Here is a 15,368-nt window from a genome sequence, read left to right on the forward strand (position 1 = left end):
TAACCGTTCTTTGTTCCTCAAGAGGAATAGTCGTAACATGGCCGGTTTTGGAGACAAACGTGGCCACCATTTTTTTTTGCAACACTCCGTGAACGAACAATTTTTGTTGGCTTTAACTCACTTTCGAACACCCAAACTCGTGACTGGTTTTTTGTTTCGGGTTCGTACGCGTATATCCAGGATTCGTCACCTGATACAATGTTGTATACAGCATTTGAGGATCCTGTGTGGAATCTTTCAAGAGTTCTGACGCACCAAGTAACGCGAGCCGCTTTTTGCTCTTCACAGAGCGAATGCGGTATCCATCGGGAAAACAATATTTTTACACCTAATTATTCATGCAAGATTATTTGTATTTGACTCATGCCAATGTCTAAAGTTGCCTGAATTTCGCGGTATGTCACATGTCGATCTTCCTCAATCAGCTTACGCACAGCATCAACGTTTTCTTGGGTGACTGCAGTTTTTGGACGACCTTGACGGGGATCATCACTGAGCTTGACACGTCCACGTTGAAACTCAGCAAACCAGCGATAAATTGTGGTTTTAGATGGGGCTTCATCACCGAATGCAGAAATCATCCGGTCAACACACTGTTTTTGTGTTAAACCACTTCGAAAGTCATAATAAATCATCGCTCTTAAATTTTCTCGAGTCAATTCCATTTTCTCAACGACTAAACAAGTTTGACAAAACCTAGTGACAAGACCGAGAATCTTTTTTTAAATAAATAAATGGTATTCAATTTTTAAAACCAAGGAGTTTTCAATTAAAAAGATTTTAATATGACAGGAACAGTGGAAATATTCCATTCCCGATACTTTTAGTGCAGCCCTCGTACTGTTGCGGTTTATTTTCGCGTTTTTATTGTTATTTTTATTATTGTCATTTTAAGCTTATTTCCGACTTTTTTTCGTACCTACTCGCTGCAGCTTAAATGGCTCTTCCAGCTTCATGGATGGGTGGGCGAGCTCACGGACTCAACCTGAGAGCATTTGCTAACACTAGCCTTGATAAGAGCAGTGTTTCGCAAAATCTACCACTGGATCAGAATCGCGACTCACTGGAGAAGATACCGCGAGAAACTCAATGGTTCATTAGTCGAACTCTTCGTCGTAATCGATGAGTTTGATGAGGAAGGTGGCCGGTGCTTGCGCCTAAAAGCACCGAGAATGGACACGGGGGATCCGACAAGAGATGGTTTGGGCGACGACGGCTTTGCTATTTTCGACGTTTCGAAAATATTACAGTTTTTTTTAAATATGAAGTCGTCGTGGCCTAAACGATAAGACGTCCGGTGCATTCGTATGTAGCGATACACCGGTGTTCGAATCCCGCAGGCGGGTACCAATTTTTCTAATGAAATACGTACTCAACAAATGTTCACGATTGAGTTCCACGGTGAAGGATTAACATCAGTAATAAAATCAAACCCGCAAAAATATAATTTGTGTAGTTACTGGTCGTAGGACCTCTTGTGAGTCCGTACAGGTAGGTACCACCATCCTGCCTATTTCTGCCGCGTTTAGGTTTGACGGGTGGGGCAGCTGTTGTAATTATATTAAGACCTTAGAACTTATATCTCAAGGTGTGTGGCGCCTTTACGTTGCGGATGTGTATGGGCTCCAGTAACCACTCAGCACAAGGGGGGCTGTGAGCATGTCCACCCATCTCAGCAATAAAAAAATATATAATGGCAATAAAAAAGTAAGATAAAAGTAGTTTTAATTATGGATATGGCACGTGGAAACCAAATAACATAATATAATGACATTTATTTTTAAGACGTACCAACATAAATGCAGTACTTTTTTTTTTTTTTTTTGGTCAGGAGGAAATCGCCGGACTTCCGCATCTCTCCCATCACCCTCCCCCTCGGGACGCCGGACCGGCGGTCGTCGGCGCCACGACCACCAGCCCTCTCGGTCGGCAGGCTATCCAGAGCCCGCCTAGATGGCGCCGGTTAGAATGGTCTATCCTACGGAATACCCCGCTGGGTCAGAACCAGCGTGGGTCGAGGATAGCCGGCCTTCCATCATCCGGATGCTCTTGCGTAAAACGCGTGCAGAGCAGCTTGCACGTCGTCTTCTTAGGCCCCCTTCGCCTGTCCCCAGATCGACATATGAAGGGGACCCGAAACACTTAGAGGGCCAGGGCTTGGGCGAGATCCGCCTCCCTGGCCCCCGCTCGACGGCGGCGGGCTTGCGTGTCTCTCACGCGCCCCGCCGCCTCCTTCTGCGAGATGGTGCACTCGCAGAAGTAAATGCAGTACTTAAGCCGAATCATTTCGAGTTTAATATGCACTGAGCAATAAAATTCTTCTACATACGAGTATGCTGGTATATAGTATGCAAAGCTATTTGCATTTGTGTCTTGGCGGCAAATGTGCGGCAATCGTAGAGAGGATTGACTGCAGTACATATTCACGTTTATCTATCTATGTAAATTTAAATCAGCGTAGTATTTAAACCGCACAACATTTTTTTTTAATCCGTTTCTTATAAAACAGCACGTATGTATTATCTCCGAAGTCGAATTTTCGTTTCTATTGTATAAGGTTGTTCTATGTTTCAGTCCAGAACGGTTGACTGCTTCAAGGTGGCAATAGGCATGACAATGATACCTATCCGTGCGGGATCACAATACGCCTTTGCCATTTTTAATTTTTTTATTGATTAGATGGGTTGACGAGCTCACAGCCCACCTGGTGTTAAGTGGTTACTGGAGCCCATAGACATCTAAAACGTAAATGCGCCACCCACCTTGAGATATAAGTTCTAAGGTCTCAGTATAGTTACAACGGCTGCCCCGCTCTTCAAACCGAAACTTTATTACTGCTTTACTGCAGAAATAGGCAGTGTGGTGGTACCTACCTGTGCGGACTCACAAGAGGTCCTACTACCAGTAGTTAGTAATTGCGTATCAGTTTCGTAGGCTCTAGTTATTGAATAATATTAATAACTGGGGGACAAGGCGCACACGGTCGGAAACTAGAATTCCCTGTGTTATGGAAACCAAATACTTATGACACCCAAATTAAGAGCGAACAAATATGTTTATCACACAAATGTTTGCCCGATGTGGGAGTCGAACCCATGACCCTCGGCTTAGCGATCAGCGGGGCTAGCTAACTTCAGTCCAGATTATATGATATTATTCTTACATCGTAGGATTCGTAGGTGAATATTTATTACATATTTACTGGTGGTAGGACCTCATGTGTGTCCGCACGGGTAGGTGCCACCACCTTGCCTATTTCTGCCGTGAAGCAGTAATGCGTTTCGGTTTGAAGGGCGGGGTAGCCGTTGTAACTATACTGAGACCTTAGAACTTATATCTCAAGATGGGTGGCGCATTTGCGTTGTAAATGTCTATGGGCTCCAGTAACCACTTAACACCAGGTGGGCAGTGAGCTCGTCTACCCATATAAGCAATAAAAATAAAAAATAAAAAAAATCTTTAAAAAAAGGGGATCTTATCATTTAGGCGACGTACAATATGCATAAAATAGCATTTTTTTACATAGACACGAATTATCTGAACACCATAAAGATTACGTTTCGATATTCAAGCAACTCTGAGCCCTACTACATTGACTTGCAGTCAGGAGATAAAGCCGATGTTTTGACGGAGTTTTCCCGAGCAACAGTCCCTGCGGGTTGACCCAACAATAAGTACGAAAACTTCGTATCTCTTCCAACGTGACTTATGCTATTCTTTGTGCAGCCAAGTTCTCGAACTTATAAAACTTGCACATACACACACAGAGTTTTCCTTCAATGTTCAACTCTGATCGAACTCCTCAAACGAGCGACGTACAAACTCGATTTATAACAAGTATGCTCGATAAACGACCACTCACGTAACTTTCTATCGATTTTACCTTGTTATTAGGAATAGTTTCCGTGAATAATTTTGTTTGGGTGTATTTGTGATTTCACGACGCTTCTCAAACTGTACGAAATTCTTGAAGGACATGTCAAAATAGTTTGGGGCTGAACACACAAAGGGTCTTATTGGAAAATTAGACAGTACGTGCGTGTCAACCTAGGTCTTTTTTTTATTGCTTAGTTGGTTGGATGAACTCACAGCCCATCTAGTGTTAAGTGGTTACTGGAGCCCATAGACATCTACGACGTAAATGCGCCACCCACCTTGAGATTCTAAGATCTCAAGTATAGTTACAACGGCTGCCCCACCCTTCAAACCGAAACGCATTACTGCTTCATGGCATAAATAGGCAGGGTGGTGGTACCTATCCGTGCGGACTCGCAAGTCGTCCAGCCACCAGTATATATATTAATTCATTCTCGATTCATACATATGCCGCCAAAATAAATTCATTTTGTAGTTTCTTCTAAATTTGTCTATCGTTCTCAATATGAGAATATTTCTATCGTGAAGTAGTAATGGTGTGACGGGTAGCCATCATACAACGTAAGATAATTGACAGATGCCTGAATCTCGCTTACGACATTTTCAAGATAAAGCGCATATAATATACAAGTCCGAACAACATTTGGACCGTCGGTCTACCGAGCTAAATATCACCTGCTCGGTGGAAGATCTTTCCCTTTGTCGTTTATATATCTCTCCAAGCTGGTGACCCTACAACCACCATCACGACTTCCAAAATGGGTTTCGGTTTGAAAGGCAGGGCAACCGTTGTACTGTTAAGACCTGAGAACTCATGTCTCAAAGTGGGTGGCGGCATTTACGTTGTAGATGTCTATAGGCTTCGGTAACCACTTAGCATCAAGTGGTCCGTGAGCTCGTCCACCTTTCTAAACCACAAAAAAATATAACAAAAATAATAATAAAAAAACGCTTCCAAAACAATCAAATAACACTAAAACAAATACTATTTTCTTATCAGTCATCTTAGACAGGACATTACTCGAAATTCACGTATTAATAAATAAAACCTTCTATAAAACAGAAGGAACAGGTTCCGTGGTAACGAATCAACGTCGCGTCATACATTGATGGCTGTGATTGGCCAACAATGACGTCATATCGCACGAACCAATCACAATACAGGAAACTCAATAGTGGCACCAATTGTCAAATTTTAAATAATACACGAAGAAAAAAAAAAGATGGACGCGCATTTCAATTCTATGTTTGTAAAATAATTAAAAATAATATAATGAGTATTTGAAGAAGTAAACGCATTTATTCATTTTCTTGGCCACTTCAAGATACATCTAAGAAATAGACGAAACATTCCGTCATATTCTCGAGTCCAGATTTTCGAGTGTCTAAATATTCTTGACCTTTGAAGTGAAAACAAAACGACGTTAGGGTTTGTTTGAACAACTAATGTAACGTAAATAGTCAATGAAAACTGAGAGACCCCTTTTAGTGTATTTCTAGTAATGGCTTCCTCTCAAGCAAAGGCTTTAGTTAATTGAAAAGCTACGAAACAGAGAAATGTTTGAATGTTGTGGATTTTAGTAAAAATCTTTACACATTACAAAATAAATGTAAGGGGGAATCGATGTGCAGGCTTATATTGAAAATATTGTTAACGCGATCCACGCATCTGTGAAATGTCTTCTGTTCTGTTGTAGCTACGGTTAAAAATTCAAGTGTGAAAAATATTCATGATATAGATGTTGACATATTATGTTGTAAGTTCATAGACATAACGAGTCGCCGACGTGATTAAGACGCCTTCATCTAGAGTGTACTGTTCATGTTTACACATTTATTTTGCATCCCAAATTTTTTTTTTTTGTTTTTTTTTTTTTGTCAGGAGGAAATCGCCGGACTTCCGCCCTTCACTGGGGATGGAGGGCGGGGCATGTCGGAGTCGAACCGACTAAAACCTCCTGTCTCTCAACAACCAACGTCCAAACCACGCATGAGACAAAACTCATGAAAAGGCAAGTGGGGGAAAGTGAAGTGTGCGGAGCACATCTCTCCCATCACCCTCCTCCTCGGGACGCCGGACTGGCGGTCGTCGGCGCCACGACCACCAGCCCTCTCGGTCGGCAGGCTATCCGAAGCCCGCCTAGAATCCCAGATTAAGGAAAATTGTGTAAAGTATTCGACACTTTAAAACGAATTCAAAATGTGAATATTAAAGGAGACATGAAAAAAAAAACTCATAAGATAATTAAAACTTACGGTGTTATACTACGGTATAAAACTTACGGTGTATCTCAGGGTCAGAGCTTGTACTTGCTCGAGGACATCGGCAATACCATTGGGACATCCTGCACGGTTCATCTACAGTCCGCGACAGTAATTAAACTGTTACCATTAAACGCTAGTTATTATACCAAGCTATTCGCAAATAGTAAAACTTTATTTTACTTTATCTTCGTTTATTTTCTGTTTAAAGCACTTTTTTAAATGTTCTTTAAAAAATTTTATGCGTCGTTTATTTATTCTAATTTCTGTTTCTCCATTAGAAATGCAAACGGCTACTCCTAAATATTAAGATAAAGATTTGATACGATATAAAAACATTTATCTTATAATATTATTTTGGCTTAATACGATGACGGGGCTCATCAACATTAGAAATGTCATGGTAATCACCTTATCGTTGCCGCCGCTGACTTCTACCCGAATCCTGATCACGCAGGAGTCAGTCAACGTCGTTGCCCTAGATACATCCTTACAGATCCATTAGCCCTTGCATTAGACGCCTTCCGCTCTAACACTATTTGTAGAGACCCCAGTAACCGTACTCGTCGAACTCAGCAAAGAGTCCGACGTGCAACCTAACCTAAGCATCAGCCCGTTGAGTTTTTCGCCGGATTAGCGGGTCGCGATTCCGATTCGGTAGTAGAGTCATTCGCGAAGCAGCTACTCATGAGTTGTTAGGTCTCCCTTGGAGGCGCTCGGCTAGCTGTTAGCAAATCCCGCCCCTTCTGGCTGAGCCTTGCTCGCCAACCTGTCCTTGTGAAACTGGAAAGGCCTCAGGACCACCAAGTAAGCTCTCAACCATAAAAAAAAGCATTAGAAAAAAAATCTAATTAAGAAGTCAACAACGTTACTATGCAGCTTCGTTAGTGTGATCAAGCTTTGTGACTCGCTTCTAAGACTTAATAAGAAGACTATGTTTGATTATAACTTAATAAGACTCGTTATTTGGTACACTCGGGCTGACGTTTTCGTAGCTTTTTCAGAAAAAATATGGCTCAAACACTCTTATAGCTAACACCAAACCATTACTAGAGCCGGATAATGCTCACCTTGTCCTTTTTCAACTCATTCTTAATCTTCTATAGAACTTTGCAATTCTACTTAATCATTCTACTAATTCTTTCGTCATTTTACTAAATGAAGTTATTGCTGAGTAATAAAAATGTTCTTATAAGTAAATAAACCTCATTGACGCTGAATTTAAACTTGTTTTTTTTAAGTTATCGGTTAGGTTGATAGTGAGATCCCGTGGTAGATGCACTCTAGAAGCAGCTACTCTTGAGTTATTCAGCCTCATTTGGGGGCGTTTGGGCAGCTGCTAACTAGTAAGCCTTCACCATTTGGCTAAGCCTTTTAAGATACCCAACTGTGTTGGTTAAGGGGCAAAGTATCTTTAAGGTCTTTTGGAACTAATAATAATATTACGATACATATTAAGTAGCTTTTAAAGGCTAAAAAGGCCAATCGCTATCAATCGATCCCAAAAAAAAAAACATCATGGAAATTAAACACTGAATATTACGCCCAACCTAAAGTGCAACATTATTATAGAGTAAATATCAAGGCGTAATAGGTACCTCAAATGTACCAGTTTTTCTCTTATAGTAATGCAAAGCTATCTTTGGTTCTGAACCCTATTAGCACTTTGCTAGATAAAATATGTTGATTTTGCACAGGATTTCATGACATTATTTCTATGACTGCTTCTTGTTATGAATAATAGGTAGACAGTTAAACAAACAAAGGAGATACAAATAAATAGCCTGGTACACAAACATTCGACTAATTCAAGCAGATAGTGCTTAAAATATTGCATTTGATGCCATACCTACTCTGTGTAGTATTGTCACAACCATTCGGTTCTTTTTCTCATCTCACTTTGTTATAATATCAGAAGTATAGTTAACAAAGCTTGGTACGTAAATGAGAAAGCATAATGAATATTCATAATTTCAGAACGATAGATTCCATTGCAAACCAATTCATAAATAATATTACATTTTTTAATGTAATGGTAAAATTGATAGATTGTTTTTATAATAGTCACATTGAGATTTAAAGGGATCGTGTAAGCTACATTAAATAACAATTGAAAATACATATATTTAAAGAGATCGCACCTTTTTTTCTTTCGCTACATTGAACGTAGTGGCACCCCTATTTTTTATTTGTCAATTCGCTAGCTACCCTTTTATATTATTATATTCGCTTGTACGAGTATAGTGGGTTCATAAAAAATATATTCTAAATTTAAATTGTATAGAGATCGATTCTGTGCAACTACAATTGTTGAGATATATGACGGATATGGACACGAATGAACAATACGACATTATAAAGAACTAAGTTTTTTAAATTTTTGCAAGGGTATACCAAATTTTGGGTAAACTTTTATACTTTCACTTAAAAATGTGGCAATGATTTAATTTACTTCATTCATTTAACAAAAAAACGACTGTTTATATAATCCAAATTACTTGATTCGATTTTCTATAAATAGAGTCATGCTTCTATAAGTTTAAACTTTTTGTTTTCAACAAAAATAATGTAAAAGCTTTCAGACTAACTTAATCATCGTGGAATGAATCTAAAACAGACCTATTTGTGGATATATAGTATATCTCCATGAATCTATTCAAGTACAAAATTGATATTCGTTTTATAGGGACGGATCGATTTTATTGTATGCTCATGAATAAGATCTGAACGGTTTCACGAATTTGCATAATTGAATACATATCAGCGCAGCCGGGAGATGAGTGAAATCGTGAACAATGCGACATGTTTTCGTTCCATTAATGCATGAGCCGCGCGTGCTACTAAATAACTTTTCAATATAACATGTCAATGTTAATCTTCGAACGGCATTTGATACCAACTTAGAGAGATATTAGAAGCAACAAATTGTAATAACCAATCCAAATTACGAACTTTAATTTCCATCCGTAATTCATAAAACGTGAGAGGACGTGTGTTGAATTTCGTTAAATAGATAATTTACGTCATCCGGAGCAGGAATCCGAACAGAGCAGATAATTGAGAAAAAAGGCCCGTAATTTCGTCAGTTAATCCGTGTATGGCACGATAGCACTATCTCTCTCCCACCCGTTGTACTCACGAAGCCTTTTATTACATTACAAATAAACCCATATAAATCCGGCAGATTTTCGCTTATGTTACTGAACTTAATGAAAGTCCGGTTTTATCGCAGCAATTTTCAGGCAGAACGCCTTTGATCCCCTTGCAAAATTAGTTCGAATATTATCTGCGCAGTCGAGCGTTAATGGTGCAGCTTTTGAATACCTCCCATGATTAAAATTGAAAATTTATTTACAGCGCGGAAACCATTGTGGTATAAATTTAACGGGTTCGGTATAAAGGTTTTACTTTTAAATTAATTTGGTTTCACACTTTTAACATCTTTACTTAATACATTGATTTGGTTTCTATTCATATTTACTGCAATGTGTAATCTAAACCACGCCTGAATCATAATTTACTTTGGAATGTACCAAACGGAAATTCTAACTTAAATACCTTCGAAAAGTTTTTTTATATTTTTTATTGCTTAGATAGATGGACGAACTCACAGGCCATCTGATGTTAAGTGGTTACTGGCGCCCATAGACATCTACAACGTAAATGCGCCACCCACCTCAAATTTCAAACAATTATACTAAATTTATCTTTTTACGTGACAGTATTACCTACATTGTCTTTGAAATGGTTTTTTTTGGTTCAATATCAAGTTTTTTACGTGCGAACGTGAAACGTGTGGCGGGGCGAAAGTATTTCGCCTTTTAATGGCTTGGGGAAATTACCTATTTCGCGCTTAGATGGTCTTGCTATTAGTCACGCATACTGCTAACATTACTTAGCTAAACTAGAATACGTTACTTACAAACTGGTTAGAGGGTGATTTCGATAAGTTTATAGATATAGTATAGTATAGTATTTAAAAATGTTGAAGTTTAAAGCGTGAAAAAAATATATCGGTTGTCTCTAAAGTCGGTTTTCTGACGATAGTTGAACGTGACAATGAAAAGAAAAATTGAATTTTATTTGTTTGATAGATATTTTGTATGGATATAGAGAAGGAGGTAAATGGAAATCACTATTGAATTGATCAAGTTACATTTATTTGAACGCATAAGTACAAATCATCGCTCACTCAAGTAGGAGAGAGACAAATGTCGAACGCTGCCGAAAGCGGAGGCCGATTGTGCCTCTTTGTCGCTCGTTGCGCGCTCTCGCTTGCACTTTAAGCCTTAAATGGAACGCCTCAGAGTGAGGTAACGCCGCATGAGTCATGTTTTTTCGTGCGTGCAGCTTGCTCCATCGAATTATAAGACGTTGTCACGTCAAAAAATACGTTTTGTGATTACGATTTTATTTTTGAACTGATAATAATTTAACGAAAACATATTGAGTGATTGGCCTGTTCTATGTTTCGAAGTTCGACTCTGACTTCCCCGTCCAAAGGGAAAAAAGGAATTTCTATTAACGCAATTATCAGGCTATCTTTAATAAATTTTGTATAACCGTAGTACGCAAAGACAACTTAAAGTTCAATGAAACTGTTTTTTTAGTTGAATGTAACTAAATTCTTTAGTTTAAAGGAAACATATTCGAAAGAATAGTACATTCAGACCCAAAATGCTAAGTATTTTGAAAGGTATTAAGATGAACAGAAGAGTCTGGCTAAGAATGGTACCAAATCCCCGAGGACAGTGTCATTAACCTCAGAATTATCCAGGTGATGTTTAAAGCGTGTTCAATCTTGACAGAAAATACAACTCTTTTTATATATTATTGAAACAGATGGCAGCTATATTAGAAAAAGTTTATTTAGAACAGAGGATCATAGTGATATTATTCATCCTCACTATAGAAGTTGGAGTGGCACTTACCTAAATCAATTTTCAATTCTAGCTTGTTTTCTTTTTTTTCTTACTCTTAACATTGAGCAAAAACGTCAAATAAAAATTCATAACAAAAAATGAGAACTTAGCAAGAAAAGTGTTGTAATTTTTTATTTGCAATGAAACGAAGGAAAAGTCAAATGTAAGGCGAGCATTTTCATTTACAATTACGTATTTCTTAGAATTTACAAAAATAATTTCTTAAGGAAGACCTTCCTTAAGTGAATCATGCAAATAACTTGCACACGGAATAAGAAAATTAAGTAACTGCGTGAATATATTAAATTTCACAGATTTTCCAAACATTGCGTTGGGGGACGTCGTGACCTAAGAATAAGCTACATTGTTGTATTCGCATCGATCGTATGTTGGTGTTCAAATCCCGTAAGTACCGATTTTTAGAGACGTACTTAAAACATGCTCACGATTGACATTTCCGATAAATAATAACAACATATAAAAAAGAAAACTGCATATTTTTTTAGTTCGTGTTAGAAAAACTTTATTGAGTATGAGTAACTACGTAGCATCATCCTGCCTATTTTTGACTCGAAACAGTGATGCATTCGTTCCAGGTTGAAAAACGGGCTAGTCGTTTTACAAATATATCAGAGAATTCGAAATCACGTCTCAAATGGGGTGGTGGAATCCACGTTGCAGTGTTTATAGACCCCATTTTCTGTTTATGGGGTTCAGTAACAATTAAAGACCAGATTAGTCGTGAATTCGTTCAAATTTGTAAAAAATAATTAGTTTTAGCTGAAATATCGGTTATTTGCAACAAGCCTTCTTTTTTTTTCGTTTTTTATTGCTCTTGTAGACAGACGAGCATACGGCCCACCTGATGGTAAGTGGTTACCGTCACCCATGGACTTCAGCAATGCCAGGGGCAGAGTCAAGCCGCTGCCTACCGCCTTCAGGGTGCTATTAACTTTTTAAACGCAAAAAAACACACACGCACCGACCGCGTCTCAAGTAATTAGCTTCTATTAATCATCGCTAAATAACATATTACTTGGGCATTAAAATGTACAACATGGTACTTAATTAAGTACAATTTAGTAATCTCATGTAAACGCGCGAACGAATTTCTCTGTTATCGAATTTTGAAACGAGAATATGAGGTAATTTATGAGCGCCTATTTTTCCGACAGTGTCTTTCATTGCGATATGAAAATCAGTGTTTCATTATGATAAATTGTTTTACGGTGTATGCTAAAAAAGATTATGAATATGAAACGTCAGATGGATCATTTCAATGATAGGAACCACAACATTGCATTATTATAACATTAAGCCGTTGGTAGGTAGCGAATTAGCTCTGCCCCTAGCATTGCTGAAGTCCACGGGCGAATGGTAAGCACTCACCATCAGGTGAGCCATATGTTCATGTGACTATAGGGCAATAAAAAAATAAAATTCACTCATTATCATCTGACTGTGTTTTGAAAGGTAGACTTAAAATAAACATTTTTAGCCTGCATGGGTGAATACCGTCGTGTCTATTTCTGCCATGAAGCAGTCATGCGTTCCAATACGAAGGGTGGGACAGCCGTTATAGAGTACAATAGGGACTTCGACCTTAAGTATCAAGGTTGGTGGAAGAATTCGCAAACGTATTTCTAAAGTATCCCTATTTCGCCAATAGTAAATATGTCGGTGATAATGATTTCAGAACTCATCAATCAATAAGCAGCGTGTGAATTGTAAATTTAGAGCAAAATATAAATCCTACTGTATTGCTGTGTTTATTATCAAGGTGACGGTTAGGAGTTATATCTTTTTATTATTACATTGCCTGTTTAACCCTTGTAAAGAAGAACGGTATCAACAATCGATCACTAAGACAATCTGCTTCTGAAATCTTGACCCGTCAAGCGATTCCTATCTAAGAAAATAACAAGGCCCCTCAAAAGAATTATTCAGATTTTGTAAAAAAGACCGAGTTTTTTTTTCAACCAAGAGACCCTTGACATGGTTCAGAATTTTTTTCAAGGTGAATGTTGTGAAATGCTAATGTTGCGCAATAAAAAATTTCCGACCATTAAAAAGCTTAATTCAATAGAACATATATTAGCAATCGTAGCAGAAAATAAATATAACATCATCACGTTGACTTTGTTATGCGATTTTCAAAATTCAGATAATTTTAAGTTGAATAGTTAAGAACACATTTCGCTAATATTTTTCCGGGTATTGCCATTTCAAACGTAAATGCTAAGATCTTGAATTTTTTTACAAAGTTAAAATATTTAGATTAGAAATATCGTCGAAGATAGAAACACGAATAAGCTGTAGTCAAAAAGAGCCTACTATATTTCCGAGAAAGAATATTCTATGTATTTATGTAACAACACATCCACCCTGTCCGGCGGCGGTAAGCTTCCCTCGGAATAAATTATCCCGGACCCGTCGTTTCCTTTGTTTCACAACATTTTATTTCGACGATGTCCGTGGCATTACCAAGTTATAACGAGTTCAAGACATTCTGGCTTGCTGCGTACTGTATTCTCGGTAATGGGCATTTCGAAATTTCTTATTTAACTTGTCATCGAATCTGTATTTGAAGGGTTAATTATTTACTCTTAACTTAAGTAATGTTTTATGAAATATGTATGAGATTCTAAAAATATAACATTTCATTATAAAAATGTTTACAGTCCGCCTTTGTTGCCTCATACTTCTCAACGATTGTAAGGCAATCAAAGCAATAATTAGTATTAATATATTTATCGATTGAATCCGTAACACGAATATTGCCAAAAAAAAGCACAATGCAGTGTTTGACTACTTTTATTTGCATTTTTTAAACGTCTATTCCGTTATTCAATACATTACAGAATTATATAAAACCTTTTTATATTAATTCAACGGGTACAGCTCGCTGAATTATGAAGTTACTATGAATAACTGACAGGTTAGCGGGATTACAATACAGAAGACAAATTAAACCTGAAACGGTCTCCCACGGCGAGGCTTAATTTAAATTAACTGACGAAGGATATCTGACATTACAGAATTATATGACGCTATCTATTCTTCTTTGAATAGTTCATGATATTGTAAAAGGTTAAATTTTAATGAAATAGTTTCAGAAGCATTCCTCAAATATTTTCATAAATATTTTATAATATCTATTATCACTTTTAACCTTAAAAAAAACCATAGAGAAATGTTACAGCTGAATTAGACTCAAAAAAGTTACAAAATATTGTTTTAATCAAGATTGAATATTAAAAAGGTACCTACCCAAAATCGGTGAACCTGTAAGGACGCGGCCTTGAGAACTTAAAGAAAAGTCGGTGATCACGTCACGGTAACGCAACAGGAAAACCAACTATATGCAATTTACAGAACTAATCATGAAGATTTTTTTCACACAACAATTTCGCTTTGTTCCTGTTATTTTTATGTTCTTTAAGGCGGCCGCGGTTCGACGGAGGTAGCGCGGCGTTCGCCCGCCGCTGTCGCGCGCTATTCTGAACTCTGCCCGGGGTGACCAGGGTTATTTCAAATTTAAAGTTTTCGTGAAAAATGTTAGGATTCTACCGAAATCATGGTTTTTAATTTTTTTTTTTTTTTGTAATGTATTTAGCAAATGATCAGTTAGCTAATACAAGAAAACATACGTGTTTAGATTTAATTAATTAATAAGCAAATAATTGTTCAGCTCCAGTAAGGAAACGAAGTTAGTATCATCTACAATATCAATGATTTCTATTTTTTTTTTATTACTGTTGATCTGCAGCGATTTTAAGATCACATCAAGTAAGGTGTGAATAGCTACCGGAGCGTATATACAACGAGGTCCATTTTATCATTACGACTGTTTTATCCATCAAAATAGAAATTACGGCTGAGCGTACACTTGACATAACCTGTCATTATTAAGTTATTAAGTTCGAAAATTCATAATACAATCAGTTTGATTTGTACTAAGGACATGGCTAGAAGTAATATGTCTATGGCTAGAAGCTAATGTTTTGGTTGACAATCTGTGAGCTACATTTTTACAAAACTAATGTCTTGCTTGATAATTATGTTTAAATTCCTGAAAATCGTAAAACTAAATAAAGAGATAAATATCACTTATAATCATCCAAAGTCATGCTAAGCCATACTTAAACTATAAAGTTTGTCTACTCCCTTGTTCTGAATTTTTGCATAAGCTTTGCCAGGGATACAGAAAAGAATAGATAATAAATACATCTTATCAAAAAAAACTGTTTCCGTTAGATCTTTCATCTTCTCAAACTTTAAGCTAGGTTTTGTTTATTGACGTTCCAG

General features: G+C 37.4%; 1 protein-coding gene across 1 annotated transcript in view; it reads right to left on the bottom strand.

The window, feature by feature from the left end:
- LOC114249235 (uncharacterized) overlaps window positions 1-14,564 on the bottom strand; it is a 146,676-nt gene extending 132,112 nt beyond the window's left edge. Inside the window, exon 1 of the mRNA XM_089730263.1 lies at window positions 14,331-14,564. The gene's annotated coding sequence lies outside the window, so the exon portion shown is untranslated. The remainder of the gene's footprint in view (window positions 1-14,330) is intronic.
- Window positions 14,565-15,368: the final 804 nt, after the last annotated feature.

Source organism: Bombyx mandarina, chromosome 10 (assembly GCF_030267445.1).
Source record: "Bombyx mandarina strain Sakado chromosome 10, ASM3026744v2".
Lineage (NCBI taxonomy): Eukaryota > Metazoa > Arthropoda > Insecta > Lepidoptera > Bombycidae > Bombyx > Bombyx mandarina.